The sequence below is a fragment of the Euprymna scolopes genome, chromosome 46, assembly GCF_053919585.1.
Source record: "Euprymna scolopes isolate OS-2025 chromosome 46, ASM5391958v1, whole genome shotgun sequence".
Taxonomy (NCBI): domain Eukaryota; kingdom Metazoa; phylum Mollusca; class Cephalopoda; order Sepiida; family Sepiolidae; genus Euprymna; species Euprymna scolopes.
The window spans coordinates 197,276,099-197,301,674 of record NC_136527.1 but is presented as its reverse complement, the minus strand read 5'-3'; positions in this window follow the sequence as shown (position 1 = coordinate 197,301,674).

Here is a 25,576-nt window from a genome sequence, read left to right as displayed (position 1 = left end):
TACTCTTAGCTGTTGCTACTTCTTTATTGCAATTATTTCTAGCTTCTATATACTTTAGTCTGTTTGTACAGGACTTATACCGGATAAATCTACAGTATGCATGTTGCCTCTGAGCAATGGCAGCTGCGCATGTAGAAGTAAACCATTGGGGAGAGTGGGTTTTACTGAAGAACTTCCGTGTAGGAACATGTTCATCAATTGCTGCTTTGAACCATTCAGTAATCTCATTTGCGATATTTTACGGTATATTTTGTTTATTTAATGTTAGGTGAAAGTACAGAATAGTAAACAATACATGGGCTTTACACTTCCTCCAGAAAAAATGATGGGGATTAGAGCGGTGATGAAATATAGATTGAAGCTTGGTTTTAGATGCATTAAAAGTAATCAGTCACCTCTTTCCTCATTGGACTATGTGCTCAAGATCAGAGGAGAGAGAATCAGAGAGAACTTGGTCAGTTATTGCCTTTGATGTGTTGCTATAGATGGTAGTGTCGTCAGCACAAATTTCTACGAATGCTGTAAGTATGTGTTTTGGGAGATCATTGATGTAGATCAAGAAGAGAGTTTTGCCCAGGATGGACCCCTAAGGGACTTCAGCATTAATACTGAGAGCTTCCGATTTCTTCCCATCAACCACTACTTTTATGAACTCTTCAGAGAGAAATGATTTAATAATTGAGAAAACATTTCCAGCTATACTGTAATGGGAGATCTTGTGATGTAGACTATGATGCCATATTCTATCAAATGTTTTTGCTATGTCAAGAACAACTACCTTAGAAAGGAATCAAGAGATTCGCTAAGCCTATGAGATATAAGCGTAAGCACATCTGCCGTAGATCTAGGAGAACGAAAACCATATTGTATGTCACTAAGAAGCTTATTTTTGCTGAGGGGGTGGATTACTTCTCTATTTAACACAGATTCAAGCAACTTACTCATGATGCACAGGAGGCAAAGATCTGTACTGAGAGGAAGATGACCGATCACCAAAATGCTTAAATACATGGCACACTGACAAGGTTTTCCAAGGTGTTGGGAATTAAACAGCTTTATAAGTATAGGAGCTATTTCATGTTGAAGCTCTTTAACACTATGATTGGGATACTGTCATGTAGTAGCTTCTGGTGGAGCTTCTCGATGCCATATTATGTGATAATTGTTACGGCTTTACTTTATCATGTGCTACAAAAATATTGCTTCATTTCTTTGTCTCTCTTACTTTTCCTCTCTGCCCTGCTCTCAGCAAGTCTATCGACATATTCCACTAATCCCAAAACACTATTATGATCAGTTTTCAGAAACAAATACACGATTGAACTCAGATCTCCAATATCCAACATAGACCCCCTCAACCATATCTCTTTCTCCAACATCAGGGGTCTACGTTCCAACTTTCCAGAGGTTGAAACCCAATTACAGGAGACTAAACCAAACCTATTTTTCCTAAGCGAAACTGGCATTAGATCAACTATTTCACTAGATGAGTTCGTAGTTAAAGAATACTCTAACTTAACTTCTAAATCTGACCCCCAAGATCGCCATGAGCATGGAATATGTGCCTACAATTAAAGATGGCTTTCCATGTGGGAGGGACATCTCCACAGGAGGCCCTAATTTATTCTTTATGTGTTTCCAGGTTGCATTTGCTCACACTACTGCGTTTATATTTGCTCTCTCTCGCCCCAACAACAGCAGAGATACTATTTTTAAAAGAATATCTGAAAAAATTGACCACATCCTGTCTGCTCATCTTTCGGCTAACATCCACGTCTGTGGAGACTTCGATGTCGACAATGTGGAATGGTTAACCCACTCAAACAAGACAGATGATGCAGGGAGGTTCTGTTATGATTTCTCCATTGCTTATGACCTCACTCATTTTGTTCACGAACCCATCTGTGTGCCCAACACTGACGGTCAGTATGCAAGTGTCATCGACTTTTTTCTCACAACTTGCTGACAGAATATCTAATTGTAGGTATGGATCATTTCATTTACTTAAAAACATTTCAGCAAACACCTAATAGCAAACCGTGGTTCTCTCCAGAATGTGCTTCTGCCATTGTGCACAGAAATCACTTTTTCCATTGCTTCCAAAGAAGTAAATAAACCTAGACTAAAGCCGCTTTCAGGACTGCCAGCAACCACTGTAAAAGCATAAAAAAGAACACAAGAGAGTTGTATACTCAGTCTGTCAAGTTCAAAGTAGCTGAGCAGCGAATTGGTTCCCACCAGTTTTGACGAATAGTGAACAGGATCCTGTACATCAGCTATCATCAATGGTCCTGAGGTAATGTCGTAAGCATCAGACAAAGCTTGCAACTAATTCAGAATGCCCTATATTTAAGAATTCAGGTGATCGGCCATCTTCCCCTCGGTACAGACCTATGTCTCCTGTGCATCAGGAGTAAGTTGCTAGAATCTGTTAAATAGAGAAGTAGTCAACCACCTCAACAAAAATAAGCTTCTTAGTGGCAAAAAAATATGCTAGATCTACAGCAGATGTACTTACAGTTATATTTTATAGAATTAGAGAATCTCTTGACGGAAGCTTCCTTTCTAGAGCATCTGTGCTTGACATAGCACAGACATAATGGTCTATGTCACAAGATCTCCAGTTACAGTATAACTGGAAATGTTTTCTCAATTATAAAATCATTTAGATACTTCACTGCTGATGAAATTCTCTACCTATATAAGAGCCAGGTAATCCAAGGTCGGGGTACTGTTGCCACATCTGGGAAGGAGCTGTTAGAAAAGACCTTATTTTCTGCCTTGGACTTCAAAATACACTTTGTAGTGGGGATGCCTTTTACTGTTCCCTGTGTCTTCTTTCTCACAGAAGACACGTTGCGAGCTTGTCTCTATTTTACCATTATTTTCATGGCAAGTGCTCGTTTGAGCTCCAATCTATAGTCCTCCCTCACCAAACTTTCATGAGAAACACTCGGTTAACTGTTTCAAGTCCAACGTAAACAAATACTTGATGATGCGTTCTTTTTAAGTAATCAAATTTACCAAATTTTCACTAACAATTACTACAACATTGTCCCACTGACCAGTGTATGCTTATAAACCCTTATCTTTGAGTGGCTTATCGGCCTTGATAAATGGTGACTCTTTTGTAAAAAAAACATAAGTCAAACGTAGGTATATAAAATTTCAAACATAAAAGTTTCACTGACTCCAAAAATATAATAATGTAAAACTTTTCTTAAACTTAAAAAAATGTATTAATTATTGTGCAAAAACAACTTCTTAAAATATAATAATTTAAAACTTTTCTTAAATTTTAAAAAATATATTAATTATTGTGTAAAAAACAACTGTTAAAAATATAATTTAAAACTTTTCTTAAACTTGAAAAAATATATAAATTATTGTGCAAAAAACAACTTTAAAAAATATAATAATTTAAAACTTTTCTTAAATTTGCAAAAATATATGACTTATTGTGTAAAAAAAACTTTTAAAAAATATAATTTAAAACTTTCCTTAAACTTGAAAAAATATATGAATAATTGTGTAAAAACAACTTTTAACAAATATAATTTAAAACTTTTCTTAAGCTTGAAAAACTATATTAATTGTGTAAAAACAACTTTAAAAAATATAATTTAGAACTTTTCTTAAATTTGAAAAATATATTAATTATTGTGTAAAAAACAACTGTTAAAAATATAATTTAAAACTTTTCTTAAACTTGGAAATATATATAAATTATTGTGCAAAAAACAACTTCTAAAAAATATAATAATTTAAAAGTTTTCTTAAACTTGAAAAAATATATTAATTATTGTGTAAAAACAACTTTTAAAAAGTATATTAATTTAAAACTTTTTCTTAAACTTGAAAAATATATTAATTATTGTGTAAAAACAACTTTTAAAAAATATAATTTAAAACTTTTCGTAAACTTGAAAAAATATATTAACTATTGTGTAAAAAACAACTTTTAAAAAATAGCAACTGTTACAAACGATTAAAAACTGGGGTTGAAAATTTATACCCCACATGTTTCAGCACTTTTTAAGAACATATTCTGTGGAGATCATAAAATTCACTAAAGTCTCTCCCATGAACAACTTGTGCTCTAGTTATAATTAAATAACTTCATACCTATTAAGTCTGCACTTTATAAACCACACACAAAAAGGATAGTGCCAGCTCAGAAATGTTAGGTAAACCTATCTAATTCAATGCTCACCAAACAATGAAGTACAACTACACAATATATATATATTGTCTGATTATTATGTGAAGATGAATTAGTATTGATACAACCCATAAACATTTTAAGGTCAATCGATTTGGCAGGTGAGTTGTTACACACTCCTTACACATAATACAATTTAATGTCCGGGTAAAGTTTGTTATAGAAACAGTATAGATGATATTTAATGCCAATATGGATACTATGCGTTCGTTGAATTAGCATATCTTTCAATATAGCACTTTCCTATCATCTGCTAATTTTATTTCTTAAGATCTTCTCAGTACTATATAAATGACATGCAAAATTTATTGCAGCGGATAAAATATTAGGTGTAACAATCCTCAAAACATTCAACAGTAAAAGGAGAAACACTTTAAAATCGTTAACAAACTGGTTGTAAGGACAAATTCACAACAGTTAGCAGTGCTTGCCGTTCTGTCTACACAAACCACGGCCGACGATGCATATTAAATATCGGCAAGATTCATAAACAAAGTGTTTGTGCTCGTTTAACTTGTTGATCTAGTGTTAATTAATTCACTGTTCAGGTACCTTGTTATAATATATCATATTATTCCAGTACCTTTCACTTCAAAGCTGTAGAAGTGGAGCTCTACTCCGTCCGTTTTTATTGCCTATAACAATTCACTATAAAATCTCTAAAAACTATACTCCTTAAAATATGAAGCAGAATTAACTTTCTAAGTATAAAACCATTTTTAGAAATGTATAATCAAATGTGCTGATCTTACATGTGATTAAGTTTTAAAAAATATGTTAAGCTGAATTAGAGATGAACAGATAATTTTTTATTGGTTTGGAATAATAGGATTGAAAAATTGAGAAATAAACGAGAAGAAATAGAAAATGTAATTGTCCCAAGCAAGGAAAATATTAGTTAAAAATCAAAATAATATAATTAGGTTAAATGTTTGTTATATGAAGAAAATATCAATCTATATTGTGTATTAAAAAATTATTAAATAACAATTTTGTTTTAATCAATAGTTAAAGATTAAATATTAACTTGCTGATGAGTTAAACACATGTAGTTACAACAATTTCTATGTTCAAATGAATTAGCGATAAACGGATTTCCTTAAACAATCTATAAATTTTAATAATATGTTTACATTTGAGAAATATATACGGAAAACAAAAAATAACTAATAAAAATAAATGTACAGATTTTACTGTAGATTTTTTCCAACCGAATTAGTTTCGTTTTTTGCATTAAATAAGTCTCTTTTAATAAAGTGTTGAGAGATTTATTGAATTTACATTTTCCTATATCAAGTATCCCTATATACAAATATTAATTACACCATTCTTAATATTAATATATATATATATATATATATATATATATATATATATATATATATATATATATATATATATATATATACAGTATATGCATGTGCTTTAGGAAGGCAAGAAACAGATGTTTTCTGATGAACGTAGATATATTTGTCTCATTATAACAATGACAAATATTACATTAAGATTGTCACACACACACACACACGCACGCATGTACACATTTTTATTTAAACAAAATACGTTTATAATGTATATATATTCAATAATCATATCTTAAAATTGCAATTGTTTATTAAAAATATGGTCTACATAGTTGCATGAAGCCATATTTGGCAACAATAAACAATATATATGGTAATCTTAGCGTTGTTAACGTATAGGATACTCTTATGTAATTTTCTAGCAAGGTTTAAGCAGGCTTTCTAATATCCTTACTATGTTAATTGTGTATTAACAAATTATTAAATAACAATTTTGTTTTAATCAATAGTTAAAGATTAAATATTAACTCGCTGATGAGTTAAACACATGTAGTCACAACAATTTCTATGTTCAGATGAATTAGCGATAAACGGATTTCCTTAAACAATCTATAAATTTTAATAATATGCTTTACATTTGAGAAAAATATATGGAAAACAAGTAAAACTAATAAAAAATAAATGTACAGATTTTACTGTAGATTTTTTCCAACCGAATTAGTTTCGTTTTTTGCATTAAATAAGTCTCTTTTAAGAAAGTGTTGAGAGTTTTATTGAATTTACATATTCCTATATCAAGTATCCCTATATACACTATATGCATTTGCTTTAGATGAACCTAGATATATTTCTCTCATTATAACAATGACAAATATTACATCAAGATTGTCACACACGCACGCATGTACACATTTTCCTTAAAACAAAATACGTTTATAATGTATATATTCAATAAGCATAATATAAAAAATATATATAGATTTTACTGTAGGTTTCCCAACCGAATTAGTTACATTTTTGGCAATTAATAAGTCTCTTTAAATCAATTGTCGATTGTTTTGATAAATTTACTGATATTCGTGCATGTGCTTTAGTAAAGCAAAAAACTCTGATGAACGTCGATATATTTCTCTCATAACAATCGTAAATATTACATGACCATTTTCACGTTGTATATAATGTATATATTCAATAAACATATCTTAAAATTGCAACGGTTTATTAAACTCATAACAATCGTAAATATTACATGACCATTTTCACGTTGTATATAATGTATATATTCAATAAACATATCTTAAAATTGCAACGGTTTATTTCTCTCATAACAATCGTAAATATTACATGACCATTTTCACGTTGTATATAATGTATATATTCAATAAACATATCTTAAAATTGCAACGGTTTATTTCTCTCATAACAATCGTAAATATTACATGACCATTTTCACGTTGTATATAATGTATATATTCAATAAACATATCTTAAAATTGCAACGGTTTATTTCTCTCATAACAATCGTAAATATTACATGACCATTTTCACGTTGTATATAATGTATATATTCAATAAACATATCTTAAAATTGCAACGGTTTATTTCTCTCATAACAATCGTAAATATTACATGACCATTTTCACGTTGTATATAATGTATATATTCAATAAACATATCTTAAAATTGCAACGGTTTATTTCTCTCATAACAATCGTAAATATTACATGACCATTTTCACGTTGTATATAATGTATATATTCAATAAACATATCTTAAAATACAACGGTTTATTAAACTCAATAAAAATCATTTACATTTTCAAAGCATATGTAACTTTATTAAACATTAAATTAACACATTGTTTAAATTACTACGTCTTACACGTGTTTCATTGCATAAACCATAAAAATCATCAGACTTTTCATTCATCAAAGAAGAAAATGTTCATTTTTTTCTTGGTTCCAAAAGGAAACGTAATTTTAAAGCGAATAAAAAAGGTTTAAAAGATATAAATATCCCAAATCAAGTAAAAAAAAAAGTTAAGGAAAAGTAATTTTAAAACGAATTAAAAAGGTTTAAAAGACAGTAATAAATCTACTGGTTATAGATACAACATTAATATGCAGAACAAAGAAGTTGTTCGTAGACCATGAGTTGAATAGGCTAATTTTACAGGTAATATTTAAATTCATATTAAGCATTTTTTAGCTCAAAAGGGGAGCCCTACACCACGATCAGGAAAGGGTTATAATGGCTGCTCAAGACCAGGTATTGATGAGCAATGCATTCAAGAAAATGGCAAGTATCAGTAATGACAACAAATGCAGGTTCTGTGTGAGTCAGCATTAATATGCAGAAGAAAGAGAGAAGATTAGTTCGTAGACGATGAGTTAAAGAGTTGAATTTCACAGGCCATATTTAAATTCATACTAAGCTTTCAATATTAATACATTTTAATAACTTATACTATGAGAAGGTGAAAATAATTAGGATACAAATCATTAAAAAAATAAAAAAATATATATACGAATAAATAAAATATGCTAAAAAATTCGATGAAATGATTCGTTGAATGCTAGTAACAATTTCTTGAATTTAAAAAAATTAAGAAATTATTTTTATAAAAATTAAAATAACTACTAAGAATATATACGATAATAAGAATATAATGTATATGGTATACAAATATGTATTACCAGACGTTAATTAAAAAAAATGAAATTCTGATAATTGATTATTACAATTGCTGATATCATTTGTATAATAAAATATGGGAATGATAATAATGCATTCAAAAGTGTTGGATGAAAAAAATTGTTGAATGAAAAACTGTTGATATCTAAAAATAGAAGTAAAAAATAAGAACCTAATTCTTTTGCATTAAATTCGCTATTATGAATATTAATAAATATGTACTGTTAGGAAAATATCCAGTGTGATAGCAAACACATTATAAATAAGCGGCTATCTTTCCACACATATGACTTAAAACGAAAGCTATTTTAAAAGACCATATTAGTATGCATTACTAAGTAACTAGATTATATATTGATTTGTATTATCAACTTTAATTTAATGAGTATTTAAATTAAATTTTCATGTATTATTGTTTAATATATTTCTATGGTTAGCAATATATTTTTATTAATTTCAGTAGCAACTATGGTAGTTGCATGTATATTAGTAGCAATATATTAGTTTATTATTAACAATAGTATTATTGTTCCTACAAATTCTTACTATATTATTGTTTATTTCGATTTATTGAATAATTCCTTATATATTTACATTTAAACAATATTATAACACGATCAGCTGGCGTGTGACCGACCCAGGTGTTACACTAAATCTCCTGGAAACAGTCCGCATGTGAAGATCTGTTATTTGACGTCTTTTGTTCAGTAGCAACGATGGTAGTTGTATGCTTGTTATACCTAAAATTCTTACTATATTATTGTTTATTATACTTTATTAATTGCATAATTCATTTATCGATTACACAATACTATGAATAATATTTAACATTTAAAGAATATGAATTTGAATTAAGTGTAAATTTCTGTGATTTTTAAATGTTTTATTAAGTTATATTTCTTGTTTTATTGGCACAATTAAAATAAACAATATTAAAATATTAAATTTCATTTATTTTTTATTTTCAGATGTTCCTGGTTGAATGTTTTCACTGAATATTAAGTGACCATCCTTCTACTTAAACAGTATTCTATACATAATTATTATTATTAGTCTATATACAATTATTTGCTTGCGTGGAAGACAACAAAAACAGCTGCACATAACATTATTATACATACATGTGTGAAGAGTTATTTTATCTGGATTGTTTAGCAAATAGTTATAAAAACATCACACATATTTAAATTTGTGAAATTGTTGTTTAATGATTTCATAGATCATAAGATATCGAATTTAACATTTCAGAAAAATCTGCTTACAAGACAGAATATTTTAACTTTTTCACTACGAAATATCTTTTATCAAACGAAAAATACAAACTGAAATTTGTTTAGCATAAACTCTGACTTGCATCAACAACTCCAATAAGGGAAAAGCCACATTCCTGTGAAGTGTGTGGATATTCTTTTACTAATAAATCGAATTTACATATGAGAACTCACATTGTCTCTGAAAGAAATAAACATTATACCGCTAGTGATAGGAGCAACTGGGTTAATAAAAAAGTATCTTCATAAATACTTAGAAGCAATCCCTGGAAGACCAAGCTGTAACGAAATACAAATAGCAGCCATAAAGGGAACAGCATCTATTCTTAAAAGAGCCCTCGGATATAAATTTAAATCATAACAGAATCAAGTGTTAGCTCCAGGAGGGAGCCCCTTGATCTCTTAATACTTACTGAAGTAAAATAAATAAAAGAAAAGGGAAAAGCCACATTCTTGTGAAGTGTGTGCATATTCTTTTTCTAAAAAATCAACATTAGTTATACATATTAGAACTCATACTGGAGAAAAGCCACATTCTTGTGAAGTGTGTGGACATTCTTTTACGAAAAAAATTATCTTAGTGAAGCATAGGAGAACTCACACTATGGAAAAGCGACATTCTTGTGAAGTGTGCGGATATTCTTTTTCTCTCAAATCAACATTAGTGAGACATATGAGAACTCACAGTGGGGAAAAGCCACATTCTTGTGAAGTGTGTGGATATTGTTGTTCTCAAAAATCAAATTTAGTGACACATATGAGTACTCACACTGGGGAAAAGTCACATTCTTGTGAAGTTTGTGGATATTCTAGTGCTCAAAAATCACATTTAGTGACACATATGAGAACACACACTGGGGAAAAACCACATTCTTGTCAAGTGTGCGGGTATTCTTCTTCTGAAAAATCAAAGTTAGTGAGACATATGAGAACTCACACTGGGGAAAAGCCACATTCTTGTGAAGTGTGCGGATATTCTTTTTCTCACAAATCAAGATTAGTGACACATATGAGAACTCACAGTGGGGAAAAGCCACATGCTTGTGGAGTGTGTGGATATTGTTGTTCTGAAAAATCACATTTAGTGACACATATGAGAACTCACAGTGGGGAAAAGCCACATTCTTGTGAAGTGTGTGGATATTGTTGTTCTCAAAAATCACATTTAGTGACACATATGAGAACTCACACTGGGGAAAAGCCACATTCTTGTGAAGTTTGTGGATATTCTTTTTCTAAAAAATCAATGTTAGTAATACATATGAGAACTCACACTGGGGAAAAGCCACATTCTTGTGAAGTTTGTGGATATTCTTTTTCTAAAAAATCAAACTTAGTGATACATATGAGAACTCACACTGGGGAAAAGCCACATTCTTGTGAAGTTTGTGGATATTCTTTTTCTAAAAAATCAATGTTAGTAATACATATGAGAACTCACACTGGGGAAAAGCCACATTCTTGTGAAGTTTGTGGATATTCTTTTTCTAAAAAATCAAACTTAGTGATACATATGAGAACTCACACTGGGGAAAAGCCACATTCTTGTGAAGTGTGTGGACATTCTTTTACTGAAAAATCAAACTTAGTGAAACATAGGAGAACTCACACTGGGGAAAACAGAGCTTAACAGAGCTGAAAGAGAGAAATAGACCAAATACCAAGGTCTCATGTATGATATGAAAAGAAACTGGAACCTAAAGGGGATATCGATCATACCAGTTATCATAGGTGCCACAGGACTTATGAAGAAGAATCTGGAGTCCTACCTTACTAATATTCTGGTGAACCAAATGCAAAAGAGATTCAGACAATTGCACTGAAGAGAACAGCGAGGATACTAAAAAGAACTCTCGGTTGGTTTCAATAAAAAAGCGGGGCAATGTTGGCAGCTGGTTTGGCTGCCCCATACCCAGCATTACAATCTTCAAAGGAAGAAAAATAAAAAAAGTAAAAATTCTTGTCCTGAAATTCAGTAAGACCAAGAGACCAAAATAAAAGATATAATACAATATATGAAGATGGTTAATTGGGGAGAGGAAAGTTATGTTCTCAACTTCTTTATTAACTCAGTGTTTGAGGAATAAAGAACTTGAGTGGAACATTCGAATATTTATGTATCTCGTATAGAGTTCAAGTGTTAGCCCCAGGTTGTGAGGCCCTTGATTTCTTGAACTTTAACTGAAGTAAAATAAAACAAAAGAGAGAAGTAAAGAGCCCTCGGATATAAATTTAAATCATAACAGAATCAAGTGTTAGCTCCAGGAGGGAATCACTTGATATCTTAAAACTTACTAAAGTAAAATAAATTTTAAAAAGTGAAAGAAAACGTGATCAAGTTCTAATTGAAAGAAATGCAGGCGAAGAAATAAAAATTAATGAAACAATTAAATCAGACGTTGCATATGAAACCGTTAAACCAGACGTTACATATAAAATTATTAAATGAGACGTTGCACATGAAACCATTGAACGAGACGTTGCATATGAAGCCGTTAAGCCATACAGTGCATATGAAACCATTAAACCAGACGTTGCATATGAAACCATTAAACCAGACGTTGAACATGAAACCATTAAACCACACGTTGCACATGAAACCATTAAACCAAACGTTGCATATGAAACCCTTAAACCAAACGTTGCATATGAAACCATTAAACCAAACGTTGCATATGAAACCATTAAACCAGACGTTGCACATGAAACCCTTAAACCAAACGTTGCATATGAAACCCTTAAACCAAACGTTGCATATGGAACCATTAAACAAGACGTTGCATATGAAACCCTTAAACCAGACATTGCACATGAAACCATTAAACCAAACGTTGCATATGAAACAATTAAACCAGACGTTGCATATTAAACAATTAAACCGGACGTTGCATATGAAACAATTAAACATGACATTGCATATGAAATCATTAAACCAGACTGGCATAAGGAACCATTAAACCAGACGTTGCATATGGAACCATTAAACCAAACGTTGCATATGGAACCATTAAACCAAACGTTGCATATGAAACCATTAAACCAGACATTGCACATGAAACCATTAAACCAAACGTTGCATATTAAACAATTAAACCAGACGTTGCATATTAAACAATTAAACCAGACGTTGCATATGAAACAATTAAACATGACATTGCATATGAAATCATTAAACCAGACTGGCATAAGGAACCATTAAACCAGACGTTGCATATGGAACCATTAAACCAAACGTTGCATATGGAACCATTAAACCAAACGTTGCATATGAAACCATTAAATCAGACATTGCACATGAAACCATTAAACCAAACATTGCATATTAAACAATTAAACCAAACGTTGCATATTAAACAATTAAACCAGACGTTGCATATTAAACAATTAAACCAGACGTTGCATATGAAACAATTAAACCAAACGTTGCATATTAAACCATTAAACCAAACGTTGCATATTAAACAATTAAACCAAACGTTGCATATTAAACAATTAAACCAGACGTTGCATATTAAACAATTAAACCAGACGTTGCATATTAAACAATTAAACCAGACGTTGCATATTAAAAAATTAAACCAGACGTTGCATATGAAACAATTAAACATGACATTGCATATGAAATCATTAAACCAGACTGGCATAAGGAACCATTAAACCAGACTTGCATATGGAACTAGCCTGAAAGAACGGATCTCATTATCGATGAATATGGCCTTAATATACCCGAATGGAAAAAGATAACAAATATCAGGGCTAATTTCAAAACGGCATGAACCCTTTATAAATCAATGTTATACAAGTTGTGATAGGAGCAAGTGGTTAAATGAAAACACATTTTCCATGCCAAATTTCATAAAATGGTGCTTCCCCTTTTAAAATACTATTAAAGGATGTGAAGTTTACATAGACGATGTAATTGATTGTGATGATGGTGATGATGAGTTTACATAAACGATGCAATTGATTGTGATGATGGTGATGATGAGTTTACATAGACGATGTAATTGATTGTGATGATGGTGATGATGAGTTTACATAAACGATGCAATTGATTGTGATGATGGTGATGATGAGTTTACATAGACGATATAATTGTATATAGCAGAACTTTCAATGAACATTTAAACATTAAACAATTTTGTGGGAAGCTGTATGTAAATTTAAGCAAATGTGAATTCTGCCAAGTGGATTATGTCTTCTATACTATATGTCAAGTGGATTACGTCTGCTATACTATATGCCAGGGACGGACGAAGCCTATCTCGGCAAATAATGGAAGCTATTGTAAAAGATACTGTCATTAGCAATAAAAACTCAGCTGCTGATATTTCTTGGCATGGTAAGATTCTGTCGAAGTTTGGTTAAAATTTCTTGTCAATATCAAGTCCTCTCACTAATTTCCTAAAATAGCTGTGAACGATAAGTGGAATAAAATTTACAGTGAGCATTTCAATAGAATCAAGTCGAATCTAATCTTTTCTAAACCAAATTACAAGTCGATGTCATTGATGTTAAATTGGCTGAAATCCCCGCCCAAGTAAATGGTAAAGTCATCAACAAAAGCATTGGACATTTCTATAAAAAATGAATAACTTACCAAAAAAACTATCGAAATAGAATGTTTGGCAATGCTACCAACCTTGCAACCCTTTGACTTTTATTTCAGCGTAACTTTGCATCCTATTCCAATCTAGACTGACCATAATCATTTAACTTTTCAACAAAAGATGATTAATAAAAATCAAACACTTAATAGTTCACTTAATAGACGTCCAATATTCAGAGTTCAAATTAAATCCCTTTCTAGTTTATTTTTAGTAGATTTATTTGTGTTCATAAAAGTATCCTCATATAAGAGACGTTTAAATCGTAATAATTTTTAGGGTAATCCGGCTTTCCTTTTTTTAGCAAGCTTATAATGATGAACTTAGAAATGTTTATGCTTAAAGGTTTGTGTTTAATGAACGTAGAAATGTCTATGCTTAAAGGTTTATGTTTAATGAACGTAGAAATGTCTATGCTGAGTAATTAACTTTGAAAAGTTTCTGTGGAGTAATGGATTTTACTTAATGGATTAACATGGATTATATCAGATGAACAAACTACAATTTGGTGTGCACATTGCCACCAGCAATTTTTAAAAGGGAAATAGACAAGAGGTTGAAAGCATCCGATTTTGCAAAGTGTGTGTGGATGAAATCTTATACTAAGGAGTGTGTTCACTGTTATGGATAGAAATTAAAGAGAAATTAAAATACTAACTAGTCTCACAGTCATTTATCGACAATATAGTTTAATCAGGAAAGCTGGACAAACGAAGCGATTAAAGAAACCGCACTTTTATTTACTCATTTTTATCCATCTAAGCGTATTCCATATAGACTAGGAGATGTGATTTCTCAGAAAGGATGAGGAAATTTTTATTCACTTCGTCCCGTGAAAGGTAATTCTTCGTAGCTAAAGTTACGTATAACCAGTAAAACACTGAAACAAATATGAAGAAGCAACAAAAAGTAGATAAAGGATACATCTATTTTATTAAATATAATGATAGAAGGAAAAGTTTGTGACCTTTAAGGCTGCCAAAAATGTCCATCTGTCTTACAAGGTTTCTTGTATTTGATATTAGTAGATGTCCATTTAAAGTTAACAGTTACTGAAAATAGTATTGCTGTTGAGTAAAACAGTTGCTGCTTTACAAGTCGAGAATTAAAAACATTCATGAACGCCAGCTTTTTACTATCTTTAAATGAAGGGCGCATTGAATGCACGTTCAAGGAAACACTTAAAACAATGGAAACAAACCAAATGCAACTCTCGAAACCAAGATGAAAAGATTTTTCTTTTTTCTTTTAGAACGCCAATGTTACCAATATATCATTAAATGGAGAATGCTTTGACGAATCGATACCAAAAAGCAAAAAAAAGAAAACACAAACAGTTGTGGAAATTATTGTTTCTGCAAAGTAGGTCTTCCAATTCAGACAATGAAATCCTGAATTATGAATGTTTAATTTTCCACTTTTTCACCTTAAACTTAACAATGATTGTTTCTGCAATTTATTCGACGAATCGATACCAAAAAGCAAAAAAGAAAACATAAAAAGTTGTGGTAATTATAATTCTTCATTGTTTCTGCAATGTCGAAAGAAACAGCAAATCTTCCAATTCTGACAATGAAAACCTGAATGGTGAATGTTTAATTTTCCACTTTTTCCGATTTGAATTGTGCATTTCCTTTAATGTTATACATTTTACAAAAAAACATAAACGCCTGTGGAAATTTAAACTTCACAATGATTGCTTCTGAAATGTGTTGCTTACATGAGATCCCCTGGACTATGGGGGCAAGTATACGCTACAATTTTCTCACCATACACACAAACCTCATTTTAAACAAAACTCTCCAAATAAATGAATAAGATTGTTGTCATCGTGGTTGCTGACATCACACGATTTAAATCAACCAAAGAAATGATGAGACAAAGTCAAGCATTACAAGTAGCACAAAAGCGATCGCGTGTTCATCATTTTAAAACGAAATTCAAGGAAATATTTGATCCGTAAAAAAACAATAAATTTTACCATCTATATTTTACAACATTGGCAAACATACAGCATAATCTGGTTTGAGGAAAACTAACTTGGTTCACTTCTTTTTAAATATAAAATAGGAAATGGAAAATTCTTTCATGACATTAAAAATGAATCTATCATGAAAATAATGGAATTTATTTGAAATAAAATAAGCATAAAAAAATATCCTGAGGAAAGTATATTAAAAAAAAAATGGAAATAATATATTAATGTTAAAAGTCCGACAACTCGTGTTGAAATTCTAATAACTACTCTTATGATTATCTGTCTTTGATTGTAAAAATCCCACAACCCCTTTTCTTTTTGTCTCAATAAAGATTTCTTCTTTGTCTTTCCACACGTGTTTGTATTTCCTTCACAGAATTTCTGGTTGTTTTTATCTCTTTCACTCACGACGCAACTCTCAATAATAAACACTAAAATATTTATAACCACAAATTATTTTTGTAAAAAATATAAAAAAACAAAACAGTTTTAGCTTAGTTCTTGTAACAGCTGCAGGTTTTTTTCCATGAAAATAATTATAATACAAGATGCTATCGCTAATTACATTATTGACTAATCATAATGAATTTTTGTTCTAATATTTTTGCATATTCTTACAGTAAATCATTCGAACACATATTTAGACAAAATATATTCAAACATTTTTTAAAGAGATTTGTTTAATGCTTATTTTTAAATGAAAAGAATTGTTACTTTACTGATCTTTGTTTAAATTTTGAATTTAATTTAAAATTTAAATTTAAGCTTCTATTAAACATTCTTCAAACATATATTATTTTTCTTTTAATATGATAAAATCGTGGTATTTCTTTTATAGAAAACTCAAAAGAAAATTAGATTTAAATAGATTTTTATTAGTTAAAAACATAAACTTAGTTTGTCTTCGTGTTTTGATCGTTTATATTATAGCCTCTTTTTTTCGAGGCGATTTATTGAAATTGTTAATTTATTGACATTGTAAAAAGCAAATATTGAAAATACAAATAAAAATAACAAAATTATAAAAAAATAAACATACAATAAAATACAAAAAAATAAACATAGCAACATTTTTTCTTTATTTGCAATTTTTTATAACAAAATTATAAAAATATTTTTTAACGAAATGAGACTCTTTATTTGAAAATATAAAATAAATATTTATGAATCAGATTCACATAAAAACACAAATCTGTTAGCAGTTTTTAGTTAATAATAACCACATCACGAATTGTCATCCTTAGTTGCAAAGTACAAATGATTTTATTAGTTAAAAACATCAACTTAGTTTGTCTTTGTGTTTTAGTCGTTTATATTATAGCCTCTTTTTTTCGAGGCCATTTATTGAAATTGTAAAAAGCAAATATTGAAAAAACAAAAAAAACATAGCAACATTTTTTCTTTATTTGCAATTTTCTTATAACAAAATTATAAAAAATATTTTTTTAAAGAAATGAAAATCTTTATTTGAAAATATAAAATAAATATTTATGAATCAGATTCACATAAAAACACAATCTGTTAGCAATTTCGAGTCATTAATAAGCACATCACGAATTGCCGTCCTTAGTTGAAAAGCACAATTGACGTGGTCTTGTTGTGTTGGTGGTTGCCATGAAGAAGGAATAACACTATAAAAACAAGTTATATTTTCATATAACTTAATTTCAGTTATAATATGCAATAATATTTGGCAATGAGAAAATATATTTATCTGTATTGTTTAATAGCATAGTGTCTCACTCGTGGCTGTGGAATTGGTGTTGCATTTTACTAACCATGCTTCTGTGGTTTCCTGTTACCCCCAGTGTTATGATCTTGTTAATCACAAACTTGTTGGTTCGGAAAAAAATAATCCTTCATCCCGCTTATTCCTTTGACGTTTCACTCTAGACAGTAATATTACATTGAATAAAGAGCTTTTATATTGCAGGAAGTTCGGCTGTTATTGTTAAGAAGTATTATTCACTATTGTGGCGATGAGGGTTGTGTCACCTTTTATGAGACATGTTTGCTTCCAATCGACAAATTGATAAAAAAAAAACAATACAATTGCTATGAAATGATGCCAGTTACTTTATCCAGAAATTTATAGGTATTTTATGCATCGAGAGGATTTTTTATAAATAAATCCCATGGTATCATCAACATTCTGTGTTATTCCTGGTATTTAGATTTGCTTTTGTTATATTTAATATCTACTTGATTTCTTGACTATTTTGTTATTTTCTATTCATACCAAGTATTTCATTATGCTCTTATATAAACTGGAAAATGTGTTTCAGAAATCATGTTTTAAAATCATTTTTTAGATTCTAATATTTAAAAAAAACCCGTACAGTTATATTAAGGCCATAATCATTTTGAACGGTAACATCATCTGCCGGCCTGTATGCCTTTATAATATAACACAGTTATATCATCTTCATATCGTGAAGGAAACCTATTTATATATATATATATATATATATATATATATATATATATATATATATATATATATTAATGTCACAATTCATTTGATACAATATAAATTATGTATATTACAATATATATATATATATATATATATATATTGTAATATACATAATTTATATTGTATCATATGAATTGTGAGATTATATATATATATATATATATATATATATATTAATATCACAATTCATATGATACAATATAAATTATCTATATTACAATATATATATATATATATATATATATATATATATATATATATATATATATATTGTTTGACAAAATTTGAAAATAGGTTTTTGAGTGGTTGCTGATAATGGTGTAGGATAACTATTAAAGTCTACTCATACAAATCTCAGACGAAAAGCTGAAAACTTTAGTGACGTCATACTATGAAATACTGCAGAGGTGTATGATAAGCCAGCAATACGGATTGAAAGAAAAAAGACAGAAAACTATTTTCAATATTTGTGCTGAAAAGCAAAATAAGTGTCTATTCCCAGCTGAACATTTTGCTAACCGCATTTCATTTCCTCTGATGATATGAGCCATTATTAAAAATCAATGGATTAAGGAAATTAACATTGTTGTATTATTTACATGTGCTGACGATTAGTGATTAACTAGAACGCTGAGAGACTGGAATGAAACGCGTTTATTTTCTAGTCTTACAAACCGGAACTGCTTGGCGGTGAGCCCGAAACCGGAAGTAGGGTTATGGGAGAGGAGTGGGAGGAAGACTGGATGGGGGTATTACTATTGGTTCTACAACATCTTCTATGCTCCTTCTGCACAACAAAAACGACGCATTTTGTGACGTGTGATGAGCAGTATATCTTTTATGAGAACCGTAACGTTTGGCATAGTGGTTGGATGCCGGAGAAGCTCCATAACACTTCCCGAAACCGAAATTGCACCAAAACAAGGTTATAGATGATTACAGTGAAGTGCTGCCAACAAATTGACCAAATGTGCCCGAGATTAGTCAATATCAAGCGACCAATTCGCCCGCATGTTTTTCAACTGAACCTGCAAGACTCTACCTCATCCACCATATTCACCAGACTGCTCGCTCACCATTATCATTTTTCAAGCATCTCGACAACTTTCTTTGGGAAAAATGCTTTAAAAGCCGAGATGATGAAGAATTGGCCTTCAATGATTTCATCACTTCCAGAACTCCGGTTTTGTATGCTAATGTAATATATGAATTTGTTTTTCGTTGGTTCTTATTTCGATTAATAAAGCTTTTTATGAAATTATCTTTTGAAGTTGGCCGTCAAAAACAGCATTATTTTCGCACCAAAATAAAATTGTAAAAAAATGAAAATGTTATGTTGTCGTGCTACATTATTTGAATGGAAATATTTTGAATTGCTTTTCTACTTAACAGATTATAAAAATAAATTCAAATCCAAATCTATTTAAAGACTCTAATCTTATCTAAATTTAGTGTATGTAAAATAAAACAAGATTTCATCTTCTTTCCTGATTCCGTAAAGTTTAAAGATAATGTCAGGAGACTTAAGCCTTAAATACCGACTAAATAAGTGAATTGGTGCAGACGTAAAAAAACGATCATATGATCAGTACTGTATTTTACTTTATTATATAGCCAGAGATCCACTCACCCACTTCAGACGAATTTAGCAGAATATATAAAAAATATATATACGGTATACTTGGTGGGATTTGAAAATAATTCTGTATTATGAGATTTTGCCAGAAAATTCATTCTCTAAAATATTCTCATTACCTGACTTAAAGCCAACAATTATAACTAGGTATGGGAAAAAATAAACGAATAAAGATAGGGGACCTAGTTTTGAAAGCCAATAATATTTCTGTAGGTTTCCGAATACGTTTTGATTGCATTTGAAAGATTAAGAACTAAATTTAATTTCCCAAAGAAAAAAAATATTTGTACACGTGAAAAAAGTTATGCAAAAATGTTTTCACGGCGACATAACAATTCAGCGAAATTTTGAAGTTTAATACATTCATTGTAAAAATATTTTAGAGATAAATATTAGTTTTCTGGGTGTATTTAAAAGATAGTTAGTAAAGTAAAATCCTAATATATTGAATTGAATAAAAAAAACACCTGGTTTGGACAAAGAATAGCTTAAGTAGACCGAGTGTTTTTGTCCTTCACAAAACCACAAAAAACCATACTTTTGGAAATACTGAATATACGGTGGTCCAAAGTCTGAGACAGTCGAAAAGCTGTCTGAGAATGACGTCATATAATTAAAAGGGAGGAGGGGTGCTGGGTTCCTTTTTCCTCTAAACGGGCATCCGGACATTTCTATTGTAAATGTTTGTATAAATTTTAGCATTTTATAATTTAATTATTTTTCTATGTTCCTGTTTTTAAAATTACATTTTTTAAATGTTATAAATATTATGTTACGTCGAAAGTTGCACATTCTTGTGAGTAATTATTAAAATCTTGCATATAAAAATTATGCGAAATCTGTAATTAAAAAAAAAGAAATATTTTTGCTATTATATATATATATATATATATATATATATATATATATATATATATATATTGTAAAAGTATTAAATAAACAATGCTTAATTCAATGGTAATATCGGTAGTTCGAGAAATTACTTTTTCTTCGAGTTATATCGAATTCATTAATACGGACTTTAGGGGATCTTTTCGTAATGTTCCTGTAATAATTATTTTTTTTATTACAAATTAAGATGCATTATTAATATAAATAAAGCTAAAATAAATTCTTGCGTTTTTTAACCATAGCTTTGTTAAAGGTATTTTTTTCTTTATACAAAATAATTCATTTCCACTAAGATTTAAATAAAAATAACGAATTCAATATAAATGTTGTAGTGGCACCCACTCATTTACATATGTGGATAATATTACACATAAATAGCAAGACTCGGTTAGTCTTAGGGTGTGTTAACCAGAAGCCAATGAAGGCCGAGCCGAGCGAGCGCAGATATGTTTTCTAGCCAAGACTCTCTAACTTGACAACCATTACGTAAATATACTGCAAATATACTGTTTCTAATACACTTCTTATTGATCTACCTTTGTTTGTTGAGTCTTCATTTGTATTGCCTTATACGTTATTTGGTTCAACCTGCAAACATAACAGTTGGCGACGAAGATGAACGTCAAACATAACAATAATCTATGATCATTATCTGATCATTATTTAGTAAATACTGCAACTTTCATTAAAATCGTTTAGTTTCCTGATTTTTGGTGATTTTTTTAAGTCAAGGGAGGGGTGAAAATGTTTATACATTTTGAGCAGCGGAATTTATTTTGCACGTACCTATTGTTAACGTTAGTCAACGGACAATCGCTAAACCGTGAACTCAAAAAATAAGAAAAATCTAATTTCACGAAACGTTTTTACATTAAAACTGTAAATATACAGATTTTCCAGTGGTTGTAGAGGAAGTATACTTCAAATACTGACGACGTCCATTAGAAACTGCAATATATTCCCTTTCTAGAACTCTCTTTTTCTGTTTGGCTCGTCATGAGGTGAGCACACATATTTCTGTCTCTCCGTAAATGGGGGGGGGAGCATCCCCTCCCTCAATACTAGTAAGGGTAGGTAAGTTAGTTTTGAAAAGCCTATTTCCTATGTTTAATTGTAAAAAATTAACTATAATTTGTATATTGTATTGAAATATATTTTTTTATAAAATAAATAGTTAAGATTATACAATATATATTGCAATTGTGTCGCGTGTCGTTTTTTGTGTCTGCCATAAATGCCTTCATTTAAGAATGAGTCAGTACTGAGAAGAAAGAAGATTCCAACCCGAATGCCACCAGAGTTAAAGACGTTTCCTGGGAAAAGAAAGGGCCACACCCACATCCAACATCTCAGGTATGATTTCTTGATACACATACCCTAATGACTGGCAATCTTTATGTCTTCACGAGACCACTTCTAAGAGATTTAGTATAACATATGAAGCGATTAACACCTCAGTGACCGACTGATCGTGTTACATTTATATATTTTCTTTTTTTCTTTTGTTAGTATACAGCTTATGTAGTTTTCTGTGTACGGTGCATAAATATAGTAATCAATACCTTATCTACTTGTTCCTCACTTTCTTGGTGGTGTTCACCTTACAAAGAAAAAACATCTTCTGAAGGAAAGAATTTAACACAAATTTATATTATTATATAGTTTTATTCAATATTATTATATAGCTTTATTCAATATTATTATATAGCTTTATTCAATATTATTATATAGCTTTATTCAATATTATTATATAGCTTTATTAAATGCTGTTTACTTTTGTCTCAAATGGACTCAATCCTCATTTCTAGTTGGTCCATCTGTTTACATGGATCGCACAGACAAAATCCATATCAACATTCACTGGCCAAGCCACAAATCTGACTATGCAAACTCTGACCAACTCACTCTCTAACTATGGGACTACATGATAATTCGTTTCCTTGTTCACTCTCTTATGTCATCAACCAGGTAATCATATTATTTTTTGTAAACTGTATTTTTATTTCCAGTTATAAAAACTATTTATAAAAATATTCTATTAATCTGCATCGAAATGTCTTATAATTAAATATAAATATTTGATTTTGTAACATTCTACTGCATCGAAACATTTCATAAAGAATAACATCTCACAGAGTGTTGTTTCACTCTGGAAACATGGCGCATCCCATTTCCATATCTGCTGTGCTTTTTATGCCCATCTTTACTGGTTTCATATGAACATCGTTTACTTGAGACATTCACTCAATTCTTTTCGTAGTAAACATGCTTTGAAAGAACATGGCTTTTGTCAATTGTTACTTATTTTTGCAATATTTTATTTACGAGAAATCACAACTACTTTACCCCCCCCCCTTCGCTGGAGCTACTTTTTTTTATTGTTTTTTGCTTCTGTCACCTGTTTTTCGTAATTTGATATTTCCGGGATTAAAACCACGTATATTCAAAGTGTAGAGTTTTCATATAATTCACTTTATTTTTTAGAAAAAGAATATGCACACATTTTGCTTTTTGACTTCATTACATTGTACCCGTTTTTCACAACAGTTTAATATTTCAGGAGTTGTATCAGGTAATGTTTTATGCAAAACATTCTCTTCTTAGTTTAGTTACTCCAACCAAGAGATCTTTTTAGGATTTTAACTGTCCCTGTAAGTACCATTGTTTGTATTTCTCTTGCACTTGGTTCCCTGGGTATATTCGCCAGATAGTTTATGAAATTATTTTGCTCTTAAAATAACTGAAATGATTGCGATGTAAAGATTCCAGTTTCTTTTCATGTCGTATATGGGTCATTGGTTTTCACCCTCTCCATTCTGTTAAGGCCAGAACCATTAAGGACACTTACTTTAAATGGATATGCCCCCTCTTGTCCTATATAACTATGTCAGGCTAAATAGCCACGTTTTCCAGGTATGTAGCTGTAAAACGTTCGTAATCAGAGTGGATGGTGTATGAGTTATTCCAACTGTCCTTTCTGGTACATTTGATACCAAGACGTTCTACTACATTTGCTATTCATGTTTTAAGAGATTTTTAGTAGAGATATTAACACACTCTATTGTGTCGCATTGTATGCCTTCGCCCAACAGGACTTTACAACTGGATGTCAGGTCGCTCACACGATTTAATTCTTTGGGAAAGGGCCGGCACTTGTTATTGTTGAGTGATTTCTTATGTGTGCCAGTAAATTTTATTTTTTAGAGCAAGTATATTCATAGTTTTCAAGAATGCGTCTTTTCCTTAGTGTGCGTTTTCATATTTAACATAAACGATGAATATCCACAAACTTAACAAGTCTGTAGCTTTTTCCCAGTGTGAGTTGTCATATGTCTCAATAAAGATGATTTCTCAGCACAAGAATATTCACACACTTCACAAGAATATGGCTTTTCACTCTTTTTTTTTAACTTTTTCTTCTAGGGGGTGGGACATCCAACCAGATGTCTGACATTTACCCCTATTTTAGTGAGTCCAACCAAGAGATCTTTTCAGGATTCTAGCCAGAGTGCGTTCTCATATGTGCAATCAACGATGATTTTAAGGAAAAAGAATATCCACACACTTCACAAGTATGTAGTTTTTTCTCAGTGTGAGTTCTCATATGTCTCACTAAACATGATTTATAAGAAGTATATTTACACACTTTACAAGAATATGGCTTTTCCCCAGTGTGAATCCTAATATGATTTACTAACTTTGATCTTTCAGAACAAGAATATCCGCACACTTCACAAGAATGTGGCTTTTCCCCAGTGTGAGTTCTTATATGTGTCACTAAATTTGATTTTTCAGAAAAAGAAAAGCCACATACTTCACAAGTATGTGGCTTTTCCCCAGTGTGAATTCTCATATGTTTGACTAAATTTGGTTTTTCGGAACAAGAATATCCACACACTACACAAGAATGTTGCTTTTCTCCAGTGTGACTTCTAATATGTCTCACTAAAGATGATTTTTGAGAACAAGAATACCCACACACTTCACAAGAATATGGCTTTTCCCCAGTGTGAGTCCTAATATGTATTTCTAACTTCGATTTGTGAGAAGAGGAAAAATCACACACTTCACAACAATATGGCTTTTTGACAGTATTATTACTCATTTTCTCACTATCGTTTATTCATTAAAACTCTTTACAAGACTTTCGCTTTTCTTAAGTGTGTATCATATTTTAGTGCCCAAGAATATTCTTCACATATTGGAAGAACGTTGTTTTTTTATTCAATTTTCTTATTAATTTGTTCAAGTGGAAGATGGAGCAGCCTACCAGATGCCACACATTTTATTTTATAAATTCCAACTGAGAGACTTTTTCAAACTGCTACTTCAAAGATTTTTGCATTCAGAAGGTGTTACTTTTCTTTGAATTTTTTCTTAGTTCTCTTATTTCCAATACTGTAGAAAAAATTGTCTTTTTAAAAGTCATATATTTTTTATAGTTTCCAATACTGTAGAAAATATTGTCTTTTTAAAAGCCATATATTATTTTATAGT